General features: G+C 43.1%; 1 long non-coding RNA gene across 1 annotated transcript; it reads right to left on the bottom strand.

The window, feature by feature from the left end:
- Positions 1–255: 255 nt before the first annotated feature.
- Positions 256–26,742, bottom strand: LOC143679059 (uncharacterized). The gene is made up of 3 exons (XR_013173533.1): positions 26,535–26,742; positions 2,236–2,271; positions 256–277 (listed from the first exon to the last, which is right to left on the bottom strand). It is a non-coding gene; the product is annotated as an uncharacterized LOC143679059 (long non-coding RNA).
- Between the last annotated feature and the right edge of the window lie 707 nt (positions 26,743–27,449).

Genomic DNA, 27,449 nt, shown 5'->3' with positions numbered 1-27,449 from the left:
GGGAATGACTTTGAAATGGAATCTAGACCGCCCCCGGAAGCGACACGGGAAGGGACACACATGCAGGCTTGCTCTGTGGGCTAGAGGACAAGAAGCAAAAGGCTGAGAAGGGGAAGAGAAGAAGGTTCTATGCCAGACTGGTCATATTTAGAAGATACTTCATATTATAACTGTAGTCCTATGTCTGCATTTTATTCCTATTTTCTGTATAGTTGACAATGCTCAGTGCGTTTCTGAAATATCTCCTTCCTAGATGTTCTGATGTTCTTGATACATGCTAAAAGTAGAGGTAAAGAACATATTTGTAATCAAATTTTTATTAAAATCCATTTGAACTATATAGTGAGGTTTCAAAAATCGTAATAAAGGAACTATTACAAAGCCCAACCTCAACAAGAGGGTGGTAAAGAAGTAGGGGATTTTTTTTTGGAAGAAACGAGAATGTTTACATTATTCACTGTGGTGGTGAATGCATAACTATGTGATTATACCAAGGGCCATTGGTTGTACACTTAGGATGGATTGTATGGTGTGTGAACAAAACTGGTAAAAAGGTTAAAGGAGGAGTAATTTAAAATACTCTCAGGAGCAAAGTCACACAGATTTAAAAGGAGTGTTGGTGATTAATGCTAATACAGCTAATATTTATCAAGTCAGGCACTGTAAGTACCTTACATGCGTCATTGACTCCTCACGGCAGCTGTTACTGTCCCCACCTTACAGAACCATGGTTTTCAACTGTAATGTTTCTGAGCAGGTATGTGCATTTTGTGTGTGTGTGTGTGTGTGACACATACACATAACATTGAATTTATCATTTAAATAATTTTAAATTGTACCACTCAGTGCATGAAATAAATTTACAACCTGGTGCAACCATCACCACACTTTAGTTCCAGAATATTTTCATGACCCTCCAAATGAAAACCCCATAACCATGAGCGGTCACACGTTTTATCACCCTCCCTGCAGCCGCCAGCAATGACTAGTCTTCTGTCTTTACAGAGTTGTCTATTCTGCCTATTTCATATAAATTGACCATAAGATATGTGGTCTTCTGTGGCTGTCTTCTCTCACTTAGCATTATGGTTTCAAGGGTCATCCACTTTGCAGTATGCATTATTACTTCATTCCTTTTCATGGTTGAATAATATTCCATTCTATGGATATTCCACATTTTGTTTATTCATTCATCTGCTCATGAACAGGTATGTGTATTTTGAGAAATAGTATTTATCCTCAAAAAATGAATCTCTAAAGTGGAATTCTAGGCATAACATCAAGCTGATGGGAATGAGACTTGGGAGCAGTTAATTCTCAGAACTTTCAAGTAACTGTTCCAAAATCGTTTACCCTGTGGGAGTTATAACAGTGCAGGGGGGAATGGGCATATGGTGCCCACAGATGTAAATGGTTCCCAAGCCACTACGGCTTGGCGGGAAGTTAGCATAAGAGGGTCTTTGGTAGTGACTGGAATTTAAGCATACATTGCCAGTGTCCCCCCATTTCACTGAAAACTGGAATGTGAAGAGAGAATAACTAGCCCCCAGCACACACAAATTGTGCAAATGTAATAGAATGAGGAAAGCAGCTGGCCACATGTAAAATCTAATCCCGGATTCAGCCCGGCCACTGCGGAGTGTGTTTGAAGGGGATGTCCTGGGTTCTCCATAACATGCACACACCGCGTTAATTATGTGACTTCCCATAATAAGTCTTGCTGGCTTTCTTGAAGGCTTTTAATCAGTTTAGTTTGAAAGCATTTGCATGGCCCAAGTTGTCTTTGTGAGGCCAAGTACCGTGCAGTTTAGAACAGGGGCTGTAGTGTCAGCTGGGCCTGGGTTCAAATGCTGCCCCCACCACCTGGTAGTTCTCCAGGGGAGGCGAGTGGCACAACCTGGACAGTGACAACGGTGCCAGCTTCATTATTATCTGATGATAGGAAAGGATATAGCATGGTGCCTCGGAGATACAACTTTTATTATTATTAGAGATCATCATTAAGATTATATGGAAGGCCAGGCTAAAGGTCAAGCCTGCCAATTCTGGATTATTTAATAAAATTAAACCATGTGGGGTGCAAAGGTAGTTCACTGGTAGAATTCTCGCCTGCCATGTGGGAGACCTGGGCTTGATTCCCTATCCATGCACTTCCCCAAAAATAAACAAGCAAAACAAACAATAAACAAATAAATGAAAATTCAACAAATGGTGCTGCAATACTGGGATACTCACATGGAAAAATAATGAAATGTGACCCTGCCATACAGCCTACAAAAAAAAAAGAAAGAAAGAAAATTAAACCATGAGCTTCAATGGTTTGAATTTGTCCTATCATCTTGCATTCCTGTAGCCTTGTTTAATTGCTGAAATCTTTTACATTTGGGGGACAATAAAAAATCACCTGCACAAAACTTTCCATTTGGACATCACCTTGCAATCATCCCTAGCAGGGTGAGCCAACCCTCTGTGGAATCAATGGGCTATTTGGGGGGGTGGGGAGGACAGTGTTCCTGCCCTGAGGGGACAGCTGGGCATACAAGGAAAAAGGCTGTGTGACAGTGACAGCTCCAAAGGGCAACAGAGTATAAATGGGGCTGCGCAGGGGCTGCAGGCTGAGTGGTTACTTCTCTCGCCAGGACTGCAGTGGACCTGTTGGGAGCCCAGTCTCCACCTCTACAACCACGAAGAGATTTTGCTTCTAGGTTCAGAGTCCCTACAGCATCCTGTGCCCCGGTAATACTCTGTGCCCACACCCCACCTCTGCGCCCACTCCCCCACCTCTGTGCCCACACCCCACCCTGCCCTTTGGGAGGCTCTGAGGTATAGAGCGGGCGCTGTGAGGTGGAGAGTGTTGAGAGACCTGCTGGGGAGCCACCTCCGTGACAGGTGCGCTGCTGATCCCCCCTCAGCCAACGGGGGAAAGGGAGACCCGGCGACCTGCCTTGCCGGTGCTGCTTTGCTACACTAGCCGGCCATGAGCCGTGACCACGTGCCTACCAACTACACCACGCAGAGTGGCCCTGCAGTCTGCGTGTTCAATACCAGCATTGAACAAGGGGAGTGTGACATTTTTAAGTATGCCCCCAACTTTGAGAGTGACTTCACTCAGATCACCAAGAGGTGACTGATGTGCACAAGAGTGCCAAAGTGGTGATCCTGGGCATCACCTCCGCCAGCTTCCTCCCCGACGTCATGCTGCTGGCCCGACCTGTCACCAGCTGCGACGGCCAGACCACCAGGGGGAAAGGCCACAAGGCTAACACCTTAGAACTCACCAGACTCCAGTCCTTGAAAGTTATGAGAACATCCATATATAATTGGGAGAAACAGCAGCTGCACCTGAAGTTTGCCCCTGGCCGTTCCTGCTACCTGCAGCTGTGCCCCCTCTAGATGCCCAGGAAGACCTTCTTGGCTACTGGAAAGAACTTAATTTCTCTCCTGAAATGACCAGTGGATAGTAACAGTCGCCACGTTAGACCCACGGGAGATGTGCTACACAAGCCCCGGGGTACGCATGAGGACAAGGTGGGCACCCCATCTACGCCTGACCACAACAAGGGGGGCAGGAGCAGGGCAGCATCAGGAGCCTCCACATGGCCTCTGAGGTATCTGGGGCTGTGACACGTGAAACAATACTCCAGGGGAGTATCCCTGGAGAGCCTTTTCCAGTTTTTCATCATTTAATTAAAAATAAATTAAAAGTTATAGAATCTCAGAATGGTATGCTGTGTCTGATTTTCCATGTCCTGCAGCCTAGCAGCCACCTCACTGTGGATTGTGATAGCACTGTGCTGCAGCTGTGTCCAGGCAAGGGGAGGCCACCTCACCTGTGCTCTGCAGAGCTGCAGGGAGCACTCCAGAGGGCAGGTTGCCAACCCAGTTCTGGGTTTTGCTCCTCAAGGCTCCTGAAGTAGAGTTTGTTGCATCCAAAGAGACAGAGGGTGCAGTGGAATTTGTTACAATTAGAACAGGGAACACTAGAAATTCCACTCCTATGTATCTATTCTGAAGAAACTCACTCCCACATGTTGTAGGAAACAACTACAAGAATGTTTATTGTAGCAAAATGTTATATAACAAAATAGTGGAAAACAACCCAAATCTCCCATAGAATTGATGCAACAGGATGTGAAAGTGAGATTATACACAGTGAGAAATGAATAGCAGCTACACGTATTTAACATAGATGAATACAATAATGTTGCTTTGAAAAAGTGAATCCTGTATGTTGTTACAAAAAAACAAGTCACAGTTTGCTCTTGGGAAGCTTGTGTATGTAGCAGAGAAGCTTAGCCTACCTATAGGTATGCCTAAGAGTTACTTCTGGAGGACGGCTTTTGTTGTTCAGATGTGGCCTTTCTCTCTCCAAGCCCAACTATGCAAGTGAAATCATTGCCCTCCCCACTACTTGGGACTTGACATCCAGGGGTGAATGTCTCCCTGGCAGCATGGGAGATGACTCCCAGGGATGCGTCTGGCCCTGGTGCCCTGGGATCAACAATGCCATCCTGACCAAAGGGGGAAAAGAAGTGTAACAAAGAATGTATCAGTGGTTGAGAGAGTTCAAATAGAGTCAAGAGGCTACTCTGGAGGTTACAAGCTTTAATTAGACATTGCTGCCTAGCATAACCTGCCAAACCCAACCCAAACCATTCCAGCCAACCCTAAAGGATATCTAGGGCAATATGTAAGATTCTACAAAGGTTCCGTGCACTAGGGTAACTTTCCAGAAACCTACAACTTCCAGACAGGTACCTGGACAAGATAAGTCCTGACACTTAGAGGGCCCAACCTGTCCAGAATATCAGACCCATCTCCCTACCCCGTATTATAGACAGCCCCATCCAACATGAAGAACTTAGAATAGGCATAGTCCAAACACCCTAAAGTGTGGGATAGAAAGATCAAAGGTGATGGTGGAGTTATACAGAGAAGGCAGAGTTTAATAAACAAGTATGATTGTTGAATCATTATACTGATACTTCTTTTAGTCTCCAGTATCTTAGAGCAGCTACAAATAAAAACCTAAAATTCTGGATTTGTAACCCATACCAAACTCTGAAATCTGTTCTACAACTAATTGTTGTGTTGTGCTTTGAAATTTATTTATATATGTGTTATTTTCAATTTTCACAAAAAAGAAAAAAAAAGTTGACTGAGATAATAAAAAAACATTTATTGCTTCTAGCTTCCTATATTCTGGAGCAGCTAGAAAGCAAAGGAATGTATGGTAGCATGACAAACTTTGGCATCAGTCTTGTAACTACTTGTTGAAGAGTGCTTTGAAAACTATTGCTTTTTTCTTTCTTTGCTTTGTATATATGTTATATTATACAATAAAAAAGTTTAAAAAATTGATTTGTCCAATATATTTCAGGTTGATTTCAGATGAAATTAAATGCAATGTATTTCAATACTGGTAAAAATAAAAAAAAGAGGAGTGTTTAATAGCAAAAAAGTGGAACAACAGCAAAACAATTAAACAGTCCAAATTTCCACCAACCAAACTGATACAATGGGATATGGAATCTGAATAGTGAGATTATTGTGTAATAGTGAAAAATAAATAGTTATACATATTTATCACAGATGAATAGCAAAGATGAAATCCCAAAATGAATCCTATAATATTATAAAAAACAAGTCATAGAATAGACTATGTATGGAACAATTCAACAGAACAGTTCAGTATATCAAATAGACCTACAAGGCACCTCTTTGGCAAAACTGTAGGCAAAAATGTGGGAACAGTAAACACAAAATTCAGGACAATGGTTCTCTCTAGAAAAGAAAGGTGGGGGAGAGGGTCAAGGGGGTGGGCCTAAGAACTTCAAGAATGTCCCATTGTCAACACTATTATTCAAAATATTACTGGAAGTTGTAGCTAGAGTGATCAGGCAGGAAAAAAGAATAAAAATCATCCTAATTGGAAAGAAAGTAGTGTAACTTTCATTATTTATAGATGATATTATACTATATTTGGAAAATCCTGACAAATCTAAGACTAAACTGCTTGACTAATGACCAATTTCAACAAAGTGGCATGATAGTGGCGTACAAAAAATCATTATTGTTTCTATATACAAGTAACGGCCTGAGGAGACAAGGAAAAAGCTTAGGAATAAGCTTAACATGTGCACTGGAAACTACGAAACATTGCTAAATCAAAGATCTAAACAGGTGGAAAGAGAGTCTGTTCTCATGGACAGGAAGGACATTAAGATGACAATTCTACCCAAATTGATTACAGATTCAATGCAAACCAATCAAAATTCCAACCGCCTACTTTGAAGACTTGGAAAAGCTAGTTATCAAATTTATTTGGAGGGAAAGAGACCTTGAATTGCTAAAAATATACATTAAAAAAATCAAAGTGGGAGGATTAATGCTTTCTGACTTTGAAGCTTATAATGACTTCAGCATGGTACTGGCACAAAGATCGAAATATTGACCAACAGAACCAAATAGACAGTTCAGAGAGAAGCCATCTAATCTATGGTCAATTAACCTTCACCAAGGCCCTTAAATCTACTCAACTGGGACAGAATAGTCTTTTCAATAAATGGGCATGGGAAAACTGGGTAGCAATAGACAAAAGAATGAGAGGAATGTGCCAGTTTGGAACAGTTGTGTACCCCAGAAAAGCAAAACCTGCCTCCTGCAGCCACTAGTGGACAGTGACAGCAGTGGCCATGCCATTCCCACTGGAGACCTGATCTGCAAGCCTGTGTGTAAGGAAGATGACAGGGTGGGCACAGCATCTGAAGATTTTCACGGAGAAAGGAATGAAGACCAAGTCAGCATCAGGAGCCTCCACACAGTCTGTGAGGTGTCTGGGGCCTCTGCTGCTTTTGCCAGGGTGGAAGGGATCAAATAGAATGAATCTACCAGGCCTGACATGTCCACCCCCAAAGCCGCGCTGCCTGCCAAAGGGGAAGACGCGGCAGGGAAGGGCAGCGCAGTAGGCGTGTGGGGTATGACAGCATCAACGTCAGCAGGTTGACGTTGAACACATCAACGCAGCAACAGCGGGAGCAGCCTCCGAGGGCACAAGAGGAAGCAAGAGCAACGTGGCCATTGAGGTGTTGTCAGCGTGTCCTTGAAGAGCACTTAGGGGGCCGTGGTAGGAGCTGGAAGCAAGACCTCAGCGTTTACTTCCAGCAGAGTGGTGTGGGCCACGCTCTCTCCAGTGAGCAGCATGAGTGTGGAGATGACCAGAACAATCATCTCCCAGCAAGGCTGTTGGAGAAACAGCTCCACACTCAGCAGCGGAACCGCCTGTCTCCATCTTGGTGAGTGAAGGCCACAGGATTGGGCAGGAGGCAAGCCAGTGAGTCTCCCAGACCAATGCTGAAGACTGGAAGGAAAGAAGGGAATGAAGGGAAAAGGACAGAGCCCCTGAGGGCAGTGAAAGTCATTGCAAGACAAGGGAACACAGCATTGGCCCAAAATCATCGTGCCGGTCCTTGTCCAGACGCAGATCCACCAGGGAAAATAAAAAGGAGAAAGGTCGTGGGGGCAGCAGGCACTCTGCCACTCACAAGGGCATCAGGTGCAACCCACGGGAAAGGAGTCCAAGTCTTCTCAAAAATCCAGGAGGGGCATATCCACAGCTAGTTCAGGCTCCATGAGCAAGAGACTACATAAGATCAGCTCTTCTGAGATGTGTCCAAGTCAGCCTTTCTACTAAATCACCAGCCTCGGCCTGCAGTAGAGATGAGGACACTGTGTCCAAGACAGTGGAGAGGAGCAGCACAGGGTCATCCTGGAGATAGCAGAGTGTGACCATGGGGTGGTTACTGGTGGCATATGTCTGAGACAATAGAGTCAGTGGCTTTTGAAACCCATTAAATAGTTTCAAAGAGGACAAGGGTTCAGGGGAGTATCACCAGAGAGCCTATCCAGTTTTCGTTAATGCAATTTAAATAAAGAATTAGATGATCTCAGCATGGCATGTTGTGTTCTGATTTGCTGTGTCCTGCAATCTCACAGTGGATTGTGATGTCAACTATACTGCAGCTATGTCCAGGGAAGGGGAAGCCCACCTCACCCATGCTTGGAAGAGCTGTATGGATCACTCCAGAAGACTCCATGTTGCCAACTTATTTCTGGTTTGATCTCACAAGACTGTGGCTGAAAATTAGACTGTGGGCTAGGAAGCTTCACCACCACACTAGCTCCCACCTTTTTACAAACTTCTGTTCCATCTGAAGTCCATAAAGGTCAATAACAAAGCAACAGCAAGATGGGGGGGGGGGATGGTATGCATCCAATGAGAAAGGGGATGTAACAGAGCTTGTTGCATCCAAGGAGACAGAGGGCGCAGTGGAATTTGTTACAATTAGAACAGGGAACACTAGAAATTCCACTCCTATGTATCTATTCTGAAGAAACTGTCACTCACACATGTAGGAAACAACTACAAGAATGTTTATCGTAGCAAAATGTTATATAGCAAAATAGTGGAAAACAACCCAAATCTCCAATAGAATTGATGCAACAGGATGTGAAAGTGAGATTATACACAGTAAGAAATGAATAGCAGCTTTAACATAGATGAATACAATAATGTTGCTTTGAAAAAGTGAATCCCCTACGTTGTTACAAAAAAACAAGTCACAGCTTGCTCTTGGGAAGCTTGTGTATGTAGCAGAGAAGCTTAACCTACCAATAGGTATGCCTAAGAGTTACTTCTGGAGGACGGCTTTTGTTGTTCAGATGTGGCCTTTCTCTCTCCAAGCCCAACTATGCAAGTGAAATCATTGCCCTCCCCACTACTTGGGACTTGACATCCAGGGGTGAATGTCTCCCTGGCAGCATGGGAGATGACTCCCAGGGATGCGTCTGGCCCTGGTGCCCTGGGATCAACAATGCCATCCTGACCAAAGGGGGAAAAGAAGTGTAACAAAGAATGTATCAGTGGTTGAGAGAGTTCAAATAGAGTCAAGAGGCTACTCTGGAGGTTACAAGCTTTAATTAGACATTGCTGCCTAGCATAACCTGCCAAACCCAACCCAAACCATTCCAGCCAACCCTAAAGGATATCTAGGGCAATATGTAAGATTCTACAAAGGTTCCGTGCACTAGGGTAACTTTCCAGAAACCTACAACTTCCAGACAGGTCCCTAGACAAGATAAGTCCTGACACTTAGAGGGCCCAACCTGTCCAGAATATCAGACCCATCTCCCTACCCCGTATTATAGACAGCCCCATCCAACATGAAGAACTTAGAATAGGCATAGTCCAAACACCCTAAAGTGTGGGATAGAAAGATCAAAGGTGATGGTGGAGTTATACAGAGAAGGCAGGGTTTAATAAACGAGTATGATTGTTGAATCATTATATTGATATTTCTTTTAGTCTCCATATCTTAGAGCAGCTACAAATAAAAACCTAAAATTCTGGAATTGTAACCCATACCAAACTCTGAAATCTGTTCTATGACTAATGTGGTGATATGCTTTGAAATTTATTGCTTTTTTTGTATATATATTTTCACACACACACAAAAAAGTTAAATGTGATGATAAAAAATATTAATTCTTTCTGGCCTCCAATGTTCTGGAGCAGCTAGAATGAAAATTCTGAGATGATGGTATGGTAGCCCATAACAAACTCTGGGATCTCTGCTGTAACTACTTGTTGAAGAGTGCTTTGAAAATTACTGCTTTATTCTTTCTTTGTTTTGTATGTATATTATAAAATAAAAATTTTAAAAAAAGTCACGGAATACACGACAATGTCACTTATAGAACAGTTCAAAGCCCATATCAAATAGGCTGCACAATGGTAAACACAAAATTAGGGCAGCAGTTCTGTCTAGGAAGGAAAGGAGGGGGAGGGGGTCAAGGATGAAGGCACAAGGACTTCAAGAGTGGGGAACAGTTCCATTTCTTCAGCAAGCTGATAGGTCCATGGTGTCGATGTATTTTGTTCACATTTTAACATCTCTGAATTGAGCCTATTATCGTGGATATATCCTTTCCCTGTGCTTTCACTTTTATGTTCAGACATATCTTTTCCTTATCTTTCCACTTTTAAGTTCAAACAAGAATGATTATGTATGGACAAGAGTGACATCTAAGAAGAAAAGTCGAATTGTAAATGACAAACATTTTAGATAAACTATCAGAAGAAACTCTGGTTGATTGTGATATCCCCAGTTCATAAATGAGGACACTGAGGCTCAGAGAAAGTAACTTGCATGAGTCACACAGTGGGACCTTGGCAGAAGAGCGAGCCTCCAGCCCACCTCTGTGGGTAAAGCCCTGCATCAGGCATGGGGGTCGTCAATGTGGACCACCCAAGGAGACAGGGACACCACAGGAACCCAAGACATCTGTGTTCACCACCATGACCCAGGAATCTACAGAGATGAGCCCCAAAATACCAGCTATTTACTGGACAGAGCAAAGGAAGATGTGGGGAGATGGGGAGGCTCCTGGTAAAGAGCCATTTCTCTTGGTTTTTGAACTTGAGTGAGCTCAAAGTCCTCAGCTGCCTTATCTAAAGAGCTTCCAACCACCCTTAAGCTGGGTCTGGCTCCCAGGCTTCTGTCTGCAGGCTCTGGTGGGTGATCCACGCTGCAGTTACAAACAGACCTCCCTGTTCCCACCATGGACACTCCTGACAGAGTCCAGGCCTCCCTCAGCCACTAATTAATCCTTTGAAAGCCATAATCAGTATGGTTTCTCCACACCAAATTGCCAGGAAATTTCTTTTTTTGGTGGATCCAACAAATTCATAATTCCCATGTCAGGAAGAAGATTCTGAGCTAGAATGCAGCATGCTTCTTTTGGGGACATCCACTGTTAAATCCTATAGCCACTTTCGGGGAATGCCACAGACTAATTCGAGGGTGTTAGGTGGCGGCTCCCCTGTTAGTGGTAGAAATGGGGCATTAGGAGGGGTCTCAGCTGAAAAGGAAGAGGGACCCACATGTACCCACCATCTCTTCTGCCATGGCTCCTGCTCCTAAGAGAATTATTGTAGTGAGACAAGTTATTAGAATAGAAAAGGCAGGAACATGCCAAAGGTTAGATACGAATTGGCTCTGGGAGGAAAAACAACCTTAGAATCATTAGCCCAGGGCTTTTGAGAAGATAGGGGGGCCTGCTGGGAGACAAAATTATTGGTTTACTCTTTCTTGTATATCTATATTTTTTGTCAAGAAATCTGTACACGTATATAGTCCATACCTGGTATACAGCTAATGGCTCACAATACCATCACACAGTTGTGTCTTCCTCAACATGACCATTTTTAGAACATTTAGAACATTTCTTCAGAAAAAGAAAAAAACCTTACGTCCCATACCCACTACCCCTCCCTCTCATTGACCACTAGTATTTCAATCTACACAATTTTTTTTATCCCCCCTTTTATCCTTATTGTTCTTTTTACTCATCTGCCATATCCTGGATAAAAGGAGCATCAGACACAAGGTTTTCACAATCATATGGTCACTTTGTAAAAGCTACATAGTTGTAATTGTCTTCAAAAATCAAGGCAACTGGACACCGCTCAATAGGGTCTGGTTCTTCCCCCCAGCCACTCCAATACACCATGAATTAAAAAGGGATCTGTATAATGCATAAGAATAACCTCCAGGACAATCTCTTGACCCTGTTTGAAATCTCTCAGCCACTGAAACTTTATTTTGCCCCATTTTTCTTCCCCATTTTGGTCAGAAAGTCTTTCTCAAGCCCATGATCTCAGATCCCTGCTCATCTGGGGAGTCCTGTCCCACTTTGCCAGGGAGATTTATACCTCTGGGAGTCATGTCCCACGTAGGCGGGAGGGCAGTGAATTCACCTGCCACGTTAGCTTAGTGAAAAGGACCCCATCTGCAACAAAAGGGGTGCTCTGGGGGTGACTCTTAGACATAATTATAAGTAGGCTTAGCTCTTCCTTTGTAGGAGGGTTTCATAAGGGTGGACTCCAAGATCAAGGGCTCGGCCTATGGAATTGGTCGTCCCCACTGCTTACAATAATATCAAGTATTCCCCAGATAGGGAAGTTGAATATTTCCCCCTTTCTCCCCAGGCCCCCAAGGAGACTGTGCAAATACTTTTTTATTCTCTGCCCAAATTATTCTGGGATATATTATGGCATCACACTAACCTATACACCCCCACAGGATCTCACACCCTATTCAAGATTCTGTGTAATTATGGTGTTCAAATAATCTGATCATATAAGTAAAATTAGATAATATGCTACCCAAAATAGAAATTTTGCACCAAATATACATCCTTTCCTTTGACCTCACACAGAAGTGAAATTTTTAAATATGGACCATATCATCTTTTACCCTGGATTCTGCTCTACCGTAGTCCTATCCAAATCAGCTTCATTCACATTTCTAGTTGAAGTCTGATCACTTTTTCAACTTTTTAAACTGTTGCTGTATGGGATAATGCTGACTTTTGTGGCTTCAGTGCTCTCACTAAGCATCTCAGGTGCCATATACAGACCTGAAGTTTCAGGGAATGACCAGGTTATACACAAATAGCTCAGTATCTCAAATTTTAGAAATAACAGTTACAACTCCTGATTATATGTGACTGCTATAAGAGATTACAATCTAAGACCCTTTACAATAGGCCCCAACCTGATAACCCATGCACTCAACTTCCGAGTTTGTGCATAATAGTTAGTCCATATGATTGAAGCATGATAATATTTACCTTTTTGTTTCTGCCATTTCATTCAATATATAGTTCTTAAGGTTCATTCACCTAGTTGCATGCCTCGCAGCTTCATTCCTTCTTGCAGCCACTCAGTAGTTCATTATACGTTTATACCATAGCTCCCTCTGCCTTCCCTCAGCCATTGTACCCTTAGGTCACCTCCATCCACTGCAAATCACAAATACCACCTCCATAAACATCAGTGTGCAAATGACCATTTGTGTCCCCGCTCTCAGTTCCTCCAGGTATATACTTAGCAATGGGGTCTCAGGATCATATGGCAACCCCACCCCTAGCCTCCTGTGGAGCCACCACACTGCCCTCCAGAGGGGCTGCCCCTCTCAGCTTCTCTCCCAACAGGGAATAGGTATATCTCTTTCTCCACATTTTCTCTGCTCATTTTTAAACAGCTTTATCCACACATCCTACAATCCAACCAAAGTAAATAAACCTGCCTTTGCCACCATAATCTATATGAAAAGAATATTGGTTTACACTTGAGCAGTTTTCCCATGAACTCAAGGTGGGGAATAAAGATGACATCGCATTCCTTTGATATTATAATTTCCACAGAGGGAACTATAAGTAAATATTAGTCTTGAAGAAGAAAATGCAATGAAAACATTTGTATATTCTTGGCTATTCATAAAATTTTTTAATGCATTTGCTTTCTACTGATTCTCACAGCTCTCCATTTTGCAGATTAGCAAACTGAAGTTCAGAACATTTAAAGGCCTTACCAAACGTGGGAGGTGATGGTGCAAATGTGCTGGTAAAATAGTCAGTGCTCCTTTTCCCATCCCACACTCCCACCCTTCCATAGTCTTCCTGGGGAGAGAACTTCGCCAGATGAAACAGACGCGGAAACAACGGCCCCAGGCACTGAGAAAGAGAGAAATGGCCTGGTAAGCAAGTCCTCAGGTGGAGCCTCTGGACAAGGTATGGGAGAAGGGGCAACTCCAGTATGACACCTTTCATGTAGCACCTACTGGGTGCCAGCCCTGGGTGCCATTGGGAGACAGAGCCAGTGACAAGGACAGGACAGGTGTGTGAGTAACGATTACCACCTCGAGTGACAGACACAACGAGAGGTGCATGTTTAGGGAACAGGGTCCATTCAGAAGAGAGATTCTGGGGCATGGGAAAGGAGTTGTGGGTCAGAAAATGCTTCAGAAAGGAACACTGTTTTGAAGGATGAATAGGGCTATTTCCAGGGAAGAAAGTATGGGAGAGAGTACCAGGCCACAAAAAAGAACTTGTGCAAAGCCTTGAAACACCACGGTGCGTTCAGGGCAATGACAGTTATTTTGGTATTGCTGGTCAGAGGACAAGAGGAGAGGAGGGACACGGGGCTGACAATCAGGCAGCTGGATCTTGGGGAATCTGGGGTGCTGTGCGGATGGCTGGGGCTCTGGGAACCCCTGAAGGCCAGGGCCCGATGGCAGTGGGATCTCTCTGCCTCCAGAGGGCAGAGGAGATGGGCAAGGAATCCTCCAGGAAGTACAAATCCCAGTCAGAGACGCTGAGCTCTGAACGGGGGCAGCGGTGGCGGGGACAAGGGAAGGACAGGTGGGGAGATCTGAGATGAAACAGGACAACAGTCCATCCCACATCCGGAAGACAGGGAGCTCGTGGGTTGGGCCAAGCACTAAAGGAGGTGGAACTAAAGAAAGTGGGGGCGTGGGGGACAGCAGCCCAGCCCCAGCAGCTGAGGGTCACCACAGGTATGAACAATTAATATATTTCCTTCTTTTCATTTTAGCCATTCTAGCCATTTTTTTTAAATAGTAAAGCATATTTGAAAAATATAATATGGTGACCTATAGTAGATGGAAGGGTTTTTGTAAAGTCTCTCAATGGGAAAAATTAAAAGTTCGCTCCTAAATCAACCCTGAAAGTTCCCAGGACTCTGAAATCTTGTTCATACATCTTTATAGGGTTTTCATTACTATTTCAGGTTAGGGAGCTTATTTTCTTAAAACTCTCCGACTACCGTATACCAGAATCTAATGCATCATAACAAACTACCTCAAATCTTTGTGACTAAAACAAAAACCATTTTGACCATCTCAGAAATTCATTAGGAATTGGGGCAGAGTTCAGCTGGGTCCTTCTGTGCTTCGTAGTCTCAACTGAGACACAGATGTGGATGTGTCACGCTTGGCTGGGGTTCGGGCTGGTCTGGACAGACCGAGGCAGCTTCATTCACCCATCCGGTGCCAGCACGGGCAATGGCTGGAATTGTCTATATTAAATACCTAGGCGTGGTTTCTCCGACATGCTGGTGTACACTGGCCTCATATTTAGTGTCTCCAAATGACCAATTTTTTACCAAACTTCAAAAGCTACCAGCCTTTTATCACATTTTATTGGGTACAAACAAGTCATAAGACCAGTCCAGATTTTTTTTTTTAACCCCAAAGAGTAGTTTATTCCAGCCCCTTTCAAAGGTAGATAGGTGGGATAAATCAAATGACAAACCAATCTCTCTCTCTCACATATACAATGAGGAAGCCCCTGGAGTGGCTTCAGTGCCCTGCCACTGATCTATCCTTTTAGGAGAAAGAAGCTCACCACAGTAATGATTAAAAATGGCAAGAAGTTGCACCACTTAAAACATTTATTTCACATGATTTGCAGTATACAGTGTACTTTAAAAAAAAAAAAAGAACTTTGCCCCAGTTCACATTATGAATTAATTTACAAGTATAGAATTGTGCTAGAAACAATATTTTCAGAAGTCTATATGATGTATCACATACAGAAATATCCATAAAAACAAAGTTTTTGTGTACATAAGTGGGAATAGGTAGTCTCTTTGGTTTTGTTTCTGTATTTTTTTTTAAGTAATGTTGATGTAATTTATATTTCAGTAAGGCAGTTTTATGAGAGCTCTTTTCTGTATATTTCAGAATTGAAAAAGAAGCTTTCAAGTAACACTGTCTCAGAAGATGACACAAGCAGAAAAATTTTAATTTTTTAGTTTGTGCTCCTTCTTTAAAAAAAAAATTAAAAAGCAGTAACACATCAAAGATCCAAAAGCAGGACACAAAGGCAATTCAAAAACATTACCTGCATCTTAATGGAAGGCTTATTCTAAGAAATTCAAAACTATGCACATTTTAATGGACACTTTGTGAATAAATTATTTTGTTCAACAAATGGTGGCTGTGCGTTTGCCATGTACTGGGAGCTCTGCTGGGCACTGGGTGGGTGTTGTAGTTTGCTAGCTGCTGGAATGCAACACACCAGAAACAGATTGGCTTTTAATAAAAGAGAACTTTTCATTAGTTCTTCAGAGGAAAAGAAGCTAACTTTCATCTGAGGTTCTTTCTTATGTGGGAAGGCTCAGGGTAATCTCTGCTGGTCTTCGCTCCAGGCCCCTGGGTTCCAACAACTTTCGTCGGGGTGATTCCTTTCTGCATCTCCAAAGGCCTGGGCTAAGCTGTGAGTGCTGAGATGAGGAATGCTGAGCTGCTTAGGCTGTGCTACGTTGTGCTCTCTCATTTAAGCACCAGCCAATTAAGTCAAATGTCCTTCATTGCAGCAGGCATGCCTCCTAGCCGACTGCAGATGTGATCAGCCAAACAGATGAGGTTCACATTGGCTCATGTCCACAGCAACAGACTAGGTGCCTTCACCTGGCCAAGTTGACAACTGAATCTAACTACCGCAGTGGGTGACCACAAAAGCTATCAAGATGGAGATACTTTTGAGCATTGAGTCCAGCCCAGATTTAAAGGCAGAGAAATTAGAATCCACCTCTTGATAAGAAGTGGCCAAGACCACACTGTAGCAGCCTCATTTGGGCTGAGGTAATTGTGGTGGCCACCACAGATCTATCTTTCACACTTTCCCTCTTCTTATCTCCCTTTCCATACTCTTCCTTATTTTCGCACTCTCCCCTCTCCTCCCCTTTCAGCAAACTAATCTCACAAGGACTCCCACTGGACATTAGTTAGTCCCTTCCTCCCCCACCCTTTCCCCACATCTTCAAACTCTTCAACTTCTGGGTGAGAGGTTACTTAGACACTTAGAACCATAGCCTATTAGACTGGAAGGGATGTGAATATTTCTAGACACACTTTACACATGAGGAAGTTGAAGCCCAGAGAGGAGAAGGGAATTTCCCAAGGTCCTACTTCAGTGAGTACCAGCGTACTGGAGCACAGCACAAAACATAGGCAGCTGTGGGGTCTCAAAGATGTCCACAGCTTCCTTTCCGTCTCTGACTACTTGAGACTAATGCCACTTGTTTCTGTTCTACAGTCATTGCCTCACCATAACAAGTTTCTTTTGACCTGCTGGGTCCAAGGGTGAGACCAGCGATTTCAGGTTTCTGTACCCAGAGAAGCCAGTCTCAGACCTCACTCAGGCCAAAACTTCAGAGATGGATGGGGGACTGTGGGTGGAGCAAATCAGGATCAATGAGGCCTGCCCCCTCCATTTACCCCTCTGCAATGACAAAGCAAATAGCACCTTTACGTTGGATCCTGAAGTCCAAGGAATCTATGAGCTCTACTATCAACTAGCAGCCTGCAGACCAATTCTGAAAATTCCCAAGCATCTGGGGATGGAGAATTTAACTCAGGCTGTTGACAACTGAAGTCGGGCTGGGGATAAATCTGAGTTGTCATAGGCTGAGAAGACACAGCTTTATAGCCAGGCCCAAGAGACAACAACTCTCTTATGTTAAAGTCTGTTTCTTCTGATATGGACTCCAAAGAGGAGGAAGCCAGGACCCAGAGAGGATCCCAGGTTCAGCCACCAGACATCCCATAGCATCAGGGCTAGATTTGAGGGGAAGAACATGGGCTGGAGAAGACACAGGGCATCGGTACAATCAGATTATGGGATCTGAATAATCAGCGATATGGGAATAACCTGCCAAGAAGCATGTCAGAATATTTTTAATCCACCAGCTTTGTACTCCAAGACTACTTAGGTTGACTGTCAGAACAGTCACTTTGGGACAACAGTGAGAGTCCCTAAGGACATCTGTGTGACTGGGCAGGGGCAGAAAGGGTATCTGTGAGGACGATGTTGATAAGAAAGGACCAAAGTAACTATTTGCATTGATATAGCCTGTCACTCCTTTAGGGGAAAGGCCATGCCTCATTGGGTTCTGGTCCCCAGGCCTAGCACAGGTGTGGGGCATGATGGCACACATAAGGAGCTCCATGAATGCTTGTTCTCATGGCCAGCGGTTGTCCCTAGTCATCCCCCTGCATCCAGGCACAATTCTGGCCAAGGATTCCGGCCGTCCATGGGTCCCCTCCTCCCACACTCCTTCCAGCACCGCTCGTCTCACTGGTGGGAGGTTTAGGACATGGAGAGCCTCTGCTAATGGTTTTCAGTCCCTCCTTGCCCATAGACAGACTAGCTGACCTTCCCCAGGGGCTCTCCTCTCTGGACAGCCCTGGGCTCTTGTTCCTGCTGGTGTCCCTTTCTGGCACCCAGGTGTTTCTTTCTGCCAAGCAAATAAGGGGCGATTTTTTTCCTTTCCTATCCCCTTCTGAGGAAAAAAAGAAGAAAATAAAGAAAAAAAATCACCAAACCACAAGAAAAATCCTCAGCCTAGAGTGTACATCCCCCTGCGAGTGTAATTTCCCGAGCCTCTCAGCGGCCGGAGCCCTTGCCTGCCCCTTATCCTTGCCCTTTGGGAGATCAATGGCTGTTTTAGAAGGTCTGTGTATATCATATGTAGAAGCTTCTCTCAACTTTCTCCCCAACCTTTTAAAACTTTTGCCACATTTATTAGGCTTTCTAGATGTAAAGAGGTTGCTGATGTATCATAAAGTAGAGATAGAAAATCACGCCTTATAACGCCCATTTTTTAGGGAAAAAATCATAGAAATGTGTTCTGGAAATGACTTTGAAATGGAATCTAGACTGCCCCCGGAAGCGACACGGGAAGGGACACACATGCAGGCTTGCTCTGTGGGCTAGAGGACAAGGAGCAAAAGGCTGAGAAGGGGAAGAGAAGAAGGTTCTATGCCAGACTGGTCATAGTTAGAAGACATTTTTGTATTATAACTGTTGTTCTGTGTTTGCATTTTATTCCTCACTACTTTCTTTATAGTAGACAATGCTAAGTGCTTTTTGAAATATCTCATCTTCCCAGATTTGCTGAAAGTGCCTAACATATGTTTAAAATAGAGATAGTAAAATGACACATTTTGTAATTATCTTTTTGTTAAAATTCTTATGAAATATTATGGGGTTCTTTGGAATGGTCAAACCACTTCTCAGAATAGCACACATTTTATGTACTGACCTGGGGGAGGAGGCAGAAGGAAATGCAAAGAGTTCTATGCCAGTGTGTTTATAATGAGACAAGATTAACCATTGTCCCTATGTTTGTGCATTTGGTTTTAATTTGCTGTGTATATAATGGATGAACATGGCCTATTTATATCTCATCTTCCAGATGTTAAAAAGATTGCCAGTGTAGGACAAAAATATATAGTTAGTAAACTAATATAACTTGTGCATTTTGTGTTAAAATTCCTAGGAAAGACTATCTTTTGAAATTTTGAGCGTTATAGCCCCCAGGGTTTGTGAAGGAGGGATAAAAGGGAAGGGTTCTGAACCTGAATGCTCATATACCATCTCAGTCTTTATTGTCTGTCTTTCCTTCTGATTTCATTTGTGCCCCCAGGCCTCCTCCCTCTATCATTCTCACATTCAGCTTCATTCAGTGGTCTAACATTATTGTATTCCAGTTAGGCAGTATTGTGCTATCCATTTCAGAATTTTTACCATCAATCCCATTGTACAATCTGTATCCCTTCAGTTCCAATTACCCAATCTCTACCCTATTTCAATCTCCTGATGACCTCTGTTCTTAACTGAAATTATCCAAGTTCATTCATTAATGTTAGTTCATATCAGTGACACCATACAGTATTTGTCCTTTTGTTTGTGGCTAATCTCACTCAGCATAATGTCCTTAAGGTTCATCCATGTTGTTACATACTTCATAACTTTATTCTGTCTTACAGCTGCATAATATTCCATCGTATGTATATACCACAGCTTGTTTAGACACTCATCTGTTGATGGACATTTGGGCTGTTTCCATCTCTTCACAATTATAAATAATGCTGCTATAAACATTGGTGTGCAAATGTCCATTTGTGGCCTTGCCCTTATGTCCTCTGAGTAGATACCTAGCAATGGTATTGCAAGATCATATGGCAATTCTATACTTAGCTTCCGGAGGAACCACCAAACTGCCTTCCACAGCAGTTGTATCATCTGACATTCCCACCAACAGTAGATAAGTGTGCCTCTTTCTCCACATCCTCTCCAGCTCTTGTCATTTTCTGTTTTATTGATAATGGCCATTCTGATGGGTGTGAGATGGTATCTCATTGTGGTTTTGATTTGCATTTCCCTAATAGCCAGGGAAGTGAGCATCTTTTCATGTGCCTTTTGGCCACACACTCTTGAAGAACTCTGATCATTAACATCCTAGATAACCATACCCACTCTCCATTCTTCACTCCAGCATGTAATGGCGCACCCACCAATTGCCCCTCCCCATGGCTGCCTCATTCTCCAGTCATACTCTCTCTCCCTCCTTCCATGGCTGATCCCACTCCTGCCCCCAGCATCATTTCCTTTCTCCCATATTCTTTCCCACACTCTTTCCTCCAATTCCCTTACTCTTTTCTCATCATTATTCTCAGACCTGAGGGTCTCTTCCTCACTCCAGCTCATGTCCCACCAAACACACTCATGATGTGAATCTAATCTCCTCCCTGGAACCCCAATACATAGACTTAGAGGGTGAAACTCCCCGGTCCAGGAAACAAAGAACCCACGATAGACTTCTCAGGCTGCCCTGGGTGAGGAGGAACTGTAGGAAGACGGGATCTCTTTGCTAGTAGTCAGGACTGCTGTCCTCTCTGAGGCTGAAGCTGCCTTCCCTTCCTTATTTTCCAGGGGCACAAAAGCTTGAACATATTTGCATTTATTCCCTGGCTTGGTTTGATTCAGAGTCAAGGCCTTGGTGGGGTGCTAATTTATGTAAGCCAAATACAAATGAATATGGAAAAATATGTGAACCTGAATTTACTGAAAATCAGAGCCTTCCCTAATGGGAAGACTTAGGGAAATTTTGGCATCTACTTCCCAAGAGAAATTTAAAAGTAGAGTGGCCTCTAGTTGGGGTTTGGGGAGGAACACAGCTGGAAGTCTTTCAGAGGAAGCACAGTCTGGTTTTGTGTCCCTGTCTGTACAGAAGTCAGAAAGAGAAAAAGCATCTGGCCATGAAGCCTTCCCCTTTTACTCCTCTACTGTCTCTGGGCCCTGACTCAGCTCCAAGCATCCAAACCACCCTACAGTGTTCATGCTGGAGATCAGGGGACCCAGGGCATTACACATCTTCACAGAGGCATTTTATTTACATTTCACTGCCTGTGTCAGCACTCCACTATTCTTCTCTCTCTTGCATCTCCTATACTGAACCTTCTCTACTAATCTCTTATTGGACTTGATTGTTCAAGTAAGCAGAGTTCTGGAGCCTGGCCAGGGAATCTAGGAGGTCTGGATGGCCCTAAAAAGAAGGCCTCAGAAGATAGCTCTAGGGGAAGTCAAATGTGGCATAGAGCCTTAGGCATCTCATTTCCTAAAGGAGGGAGAAAAGAGCCAGCCCAAGAAAGGATAGGAAAGAGAAAAGTGGCCCCAAAAGCCCATTCTTCTGACCCAAAGTTAGAAACTCACCTTTTCTTAACTATTTCAAGACAAGGAAAGATTCTTTCAACATCTGTCCATCAATCTACTAGATTCATCAGAAAGTTTTTCCTTATTTTAGTATAAATGCTGGTGGCTGCCATTAGAAGTCACTTTCTTCTAATACTTTCTTCCAGGTAACTAGAAAACAGATTGTGGTAGTTAGATTCAGTTGTCATCTTGGCCAGGTGAAGGCACCTAGTTCTGTTGCTGTGGACATGAGCCAACGGTATGTGAACCTCATCTGTTGCTCATTACTTTCTGTAGTCGGCTAAGAGGCGTGCCTGCTGTAATGAATGATGTTTGATTTAATTGGCTGGTGCTTAAATGAGAGAGCTCAACATAGCACAGCCCAAGTAGCTCAGCATACCTCATCTCAGCACTCGCAGCCCAGCCCAGGCCTTTGGAGATACAGAAAGAAATCACCCTGGGGAAAGTTGTTGGTACACAGAAGCCTGGAGAGAAGGCCAGCAGAGATTACCTTGTGCCTTCCCATGTAAGAAAGAACCTCAGTTGAAAGTTACTTGCCTTTCCTCTGAAGAACTAACAAAATAAATCCCCTTTTATTAAAAGCCAACCCATCTTTGGTGTGTTGCATTCTGGCAGTTAGCAAACTAGAACAGACTTGGTACCAGGAGTAGGGTGCTGCTGTGGTTGCAAATACCAGATATATTGGAACAGTTTTTTTTGATGGCTAAGGGAAGATTTTGGAGGAACTGTGAAGAGAATGATGGAGAAATCCTGGAGTGCTTGAAGAGACTGTTGGTGTAAATGGAACCACTGCCGATCTGGACAAAGGGGGACATAAAAGGGACAAATTGGAGTTTGCAGAGTAAGAACCATGGAAGCTCAGGTCTGAAGCCAAGAAACTTCGGCCAGGAGAGTGGATCCACCCATATACATGGAGAGGGTGAGTTTGCCCTGAGGGCAGATGATGAGTCTCCCATCTCATTGCAGTGGAAGAGTTGTGCAGCCTCAGGCCTTGGAAAAGGTATAGCATGCTCCTTGGGGACTGGGGAGAGCCTGGCTGCCACCACATGGAGGGGGTGAGTGTGTGCCCTGGAAATGGCAGAGAGCCCAGGGGTGGCCCCGATGCCTGGAGAGAAGGGAGCCTAGTTGGAAAGAGGCAGGCCACTGCATAGGCCCTTGGAAAGGGTGGTACAGCCACTTTCTAAAGCTGAAGTATGAATGACTTTCAGACTTTGAAATCCAATGGTGTTTGCTCTACAGGTTTTCCTTTCAATTTCTCCCTATGGATCCTGTAACTGTCCCTTCTTTGCATACAACTTGTTTTGAGATTCCAGATAACTTGTTTTGAGATTCATAGGTCCACAGCCAGAACAGAATTTTTTGCACCTTAATATTGTTTAAGGTGATGCATGTAGTTTCCAAGTTGATAAGGGGTGGACATGTGGTAGTTAGATTCGGTTGTCAACTTGGCCAGGTGAAGGCACCTAGTTCTGTTGCTGTGGACATGAACCAATGGTACGGAACCTCATCTGTTGCTCATTACATCTGCAGTCGGTTAAGAGGCATGCCTGCTGTAATGAATGATGTTTGATTTAATTGGCTGGTGCTTAAATGAGAGAGCTCATTGTAGCACAGCCCAAGCGGCTCAGCATACCTCATCTCAGCACTCGCAGCTCAGCCCAGGCCTTCGGAGATGCAGAAAGAAACCCCAGGTAAAGTTGTTGGAACCCAGGGGCCTGGAGAGAAGGCCAGCAGAGATCACCCTGTGCCTTTCCATGTAAGAAAGAACCTCAGTTGAAAGTTTTCTGCCTTTCCTCTGAAGAACTAATGAAATAAATCCCTCTTTATTAAAAGCCAATCTGTCTGAAAGAAGACCCGTATCTCACACCCTATACAAAAGTTAACTCAAAATGGATCAAAGATCTAAACATTAGGTCTAAGACCATAAAACAGTTAGAGGAAAATGTAGGGAGATATCTTATGAAACTTACAATTGGAGGCGGTTTTATGGACCTTAAACCTAAAGCAAGAGCACTGAAGAAAGAAATAAATAAATGGGAGCTCCTCAAAATTAAACACTTTTGTGCATCAAAGAACTTCATCAAGAATGTAGAAAGACAGCCTACACAATGGGAGACAATATTTGGAAATGACATATCAGATAAAGGTCTAGTATCCAGAATTTATAAAGAGATTGTTCAACTCAACAACAAAAAGACAGCCAACCCAATTACAAAATGGGAAAAAGACTTGAACAGACACCTCTCAGAAGAGGAAATACAAATGACCAAAAGGCACATGAAGAGATGCTCAACGTTCCTGGCCATTAGAGAAATGCAAATCAAAACCACAATGAGATATCATTCACACCCACCAGAATGGCCATTATCAACAAAACAGAAAATGACAAGTGCTGGAGAGGATGCGGAGAAAGAGGCACACTTATCCACTGTTGGTGGGAATGTCAAATGGTGCAACCACTGTGGAAGGCAGTTTGCCGGTTCCTCAAAAAACTGAATATAGAATTGCCATACGACCCAGCAATACCATTGCTAGGTATCTACTCAAAGGACTTAAGGGCAAAGACACAAACGGACATTTGCACACCAATGTTTATAGCAGCATTATTTACAATTGCAAAGAGATGGAAACAGCCAAAATGTCCATCAATAGACGAGTGGCTAAACAAACTGTGGTATATACATACGATGGAATATTATGCAGCTTTAAGACAGGATAAACTTATGAAGCATGTAATAACATGGATGGACCTAGAGAACATTATGCTGAGTGAGTCTAGCCAAAAACTAAAGGACAAATACTGTATGATCCCACTGATGTGAACCGACATTCAAGAATAAACTTGGAATATGTCATTGGTAACAGAGACCAGCAGGAGTTAGAAACAGGGTAAGATAATGGATAATTGGAGCTGAAGGGATACAGACTGTGCAACAGGACTAGATACAAAAACTCAAAAATGGACAGCACAATACTACCTAATTGTAATGTAATTATCTTAAAACACTGAATGAAGCTGCATCTGAGCTATAAAAAAAAACAAAAAAAAAAACCTCCTGGAACTGCACCCGCATGCATGCCGCCCCCGCCCCGAATTGTACTGTTTGCAAATAAAAATAAAAACAAACGGAAACAGGGCAGGCAACAGGGACTCAGTGGCAGAGTTCTCGCCTGCCATGCCGGAGACCCAGTGTGATTCCTGGTGCCTGCCCATGCAAACAAACAAACCGAAAAAACAGAAACAAAAGTATATACAATGAATGTACTTTTTTTGGATCCCATTTCAAACAAAAGTGGAAAAAGATGTTTTTGAGACAGTTGAGGAACTCTGAATATGGACTGGTTATTAGATGATATTAAGGAATTGCTGTTAATTTTGTTAAGAAGTGTTAATTATATTGTGGTTATGTAAGGAAACATAACTCTTCATTTTTTTTTAAAGCTGTTTATGGAAGTATTTAAGAGTGAAACAACATGGTGTCTGTCACTTGCATAAAAAAATAATATTTTCCCAAAAATGGGAGGGGGGAGAAGATGAAATTCATATGAAAAAATGTGGATGGTTCTTGAAGCAAAATTTTTAAAAATTGAATATACAATAAAGGAGTTCCTGTTCATTAAGCACAGTCTGGAATAAACCCAGAAAACTAGAAAGATCTCCAGTGCCTACTCCCCAGTCTCACACCGCCATTGCTGTTCACATCTTAACGTACTTCCATTCAGTCTTTTTTATTCTATGAGGGCTTTTTAAATATGCATGTGGGTTTTTTTAATGTAGCTGTATGAGCAAATTGTTTATACAATTTTGCTTTTTCCCTTTTTAAAATGTAAGCTGTTCCCCTGTTAAAACATCTTTGTATAAACACACACACACACACACAAAAAAAAAGCCAATCTGTCTCTGGTGTGTTACATTCCAGCAGCTAGCAAACTAGACACAGATGTACCCTACTATTAAGATGATACTCCAACAAACCCTTGCCACATTTTGTGAAAAGACCTGAAAGGCTCTCCCCCAAGGTCAGAGACCTTTTTGCAGTTTCACTTTGAGGGAATCACTCAAATTGAGTCCACCACCTCTCCAGAGGACAGGGAGCTGTGCATGTTGATTCCAGTTTCCCTAACTAAATAGAAAGTTTGCTGAGGGCCAACTTCTGGTTCATATTTGGGACTGTCTAGAGGAAGGAAAAGATGCTCATCTGCATATTTAAAAGCGGAAGGGAACACTGGTTATGTCAAGTATATTATCTTCTTTAAGTCTCACAACAGTTCCACTAAATTCACATTTTTCCCCATTGTACAGATGAAGAAACTAAGGCCAAAAGAGTTAAAGTCAGTTGCCCAAGTGCAATCCAGCTGATGAATAGTTGTTACAGATCCTGTCCATCAGTACTCATTCTCTCCTTTTCTTTCTATAGTTCTTAGCACTCTTGCAGTTAGTTGGGACTATGTGGAGATGTGGGCAATGAAATGCGGGCAGAAGAGATTTTTGCCACTTCAGGCCCATAAAAACCTCCTGCAGGTGTCCTCCACTCCTCTTTCCCAACCCTATCTGGATGACCCAAGGCAGCATGAAGGCATGTGATGAGGACGGGAGGAGCCCAGGTCCCCAAATGAAGACATGGAGCAGAGAAACCTTCACCCTGCACTTTGCCACCTGCACTGGACTATGACTCGGGTAAAAGAAACCTTCACTGTGTCAAGCCACTGAAAGTTTGGCTTATTATGACTAACAGCATGGTGGAAGCAAGATTGGAAACCAAGTCCGTCAAACCCCAAAGACCATTCTCTCTCATTAAGCCATACTGTCACTCGATGTAGCAGAAATACAAAAGCTGATCTACAAAATAGTATTTAATCCATCATTTTGCCTCCTTTCCTCCATTCCTCTCCCTCAACCAAGAACTAGATTTCTAAGGCTCTCATAGAAAAATTGGGTACACAAAAATATAAAATCAGGGAGTGGCAAATTTTGTTGACTACGTACTACCTGCTGAGCACCATGGTAGATAGAACTATTTTCATTGGTACTTAGTGTCTGGAAAAACCTTTTTAGCATTTACACCAATAAAGGGCCACCCTCTCCTTCACCCAAGAACCACCTTTACCTGAGGCTTCAACCCATGGGTGCAGCGTTGTGAATTTGAAGGATGTGGAGCACAGTTAGGTCAAAAGACAAGCCTGCCAAAGCCAGTATCAATGATTTGTAGTTCACCACTGCATCAGATCATATCTGCAGCAAGCCAACAAAACTGGGTAAGTATCCTCTAAAGCCCACACTGTGATCATGCTGTAAGGAAACATACTTAACCAACCACCCTCTCTGCCAAAGGCTGTCATTGTCATAAATATAAGCTAAGATTTGCCATTAGTTTTAGAGTGATAGAATCAGCCCAACCTGATTTTGAAAAGGAGGGGAGGTAAAGGGTTATTGGCAAGAAAGGGAGAAGGATGAGGTAAAGGTTTTTTTTTTAAATTTCTATTGAAATAGAAAATCCTGCAAGTATAATTTGCAGGATTAGGAAAACCTATCTAGTCTCCGCCAAAACAACTCCATTGAGATTCTGTGCTAGAGAATTAGTCCTTAGTTAATGCTGTCCCTTCCCCTTAAAACTATAATCTCTCTGGCACAACATCTTTTCATTAGTGATACCTTATTGTGGTACAGGGCTTGATGGGAATATTTCATGAGTCCTTATCATGTGTCAATTATGGCTCTAGGATCTTATTTTATTCAATTTTCATATTTTACAAATGGGAAATCGAGACTCAGAGAAGCTAAGTAAAGACCCCAGGTTACAGAGGTAGAAGCCAAACTTGAGCACAGCTTTGTCTGACTCTGAGGTCCTTGCTCATTGCACTGTATCAGAGTTTGTCAATTGAGGATGCTCTTCAGAATCACCAAAGGCATAATGTAAGAGTAGATTTCTGGGCCCGGAATCACTCTTCAGGGGCAGGGAGCAGCAATTGTGGCTCTTCACACACACCCCAAGTGCCAGTGAAGATGAGCCAAATTTGGGAAG

The sequence above is a fragment of the Tamandua tetradactyla genome, chromosome 4 (assembly GCF_023851605.1).
Source record: "Tamandua tetradactyla isolate mTamTet1 chromosome 4, mTamTet1.pri, whole genome shotgun sequence".
Taxonomy (NCBI): Eukaryota; Metazoa; Chordata; class Mammalia; order Pilosa; family Myrmecophagidae; genus Tamandua; species Tamandua tetradactyla.
This window is presented reverse-complemented; position numbering and strand designations above follow the sequence as displayed.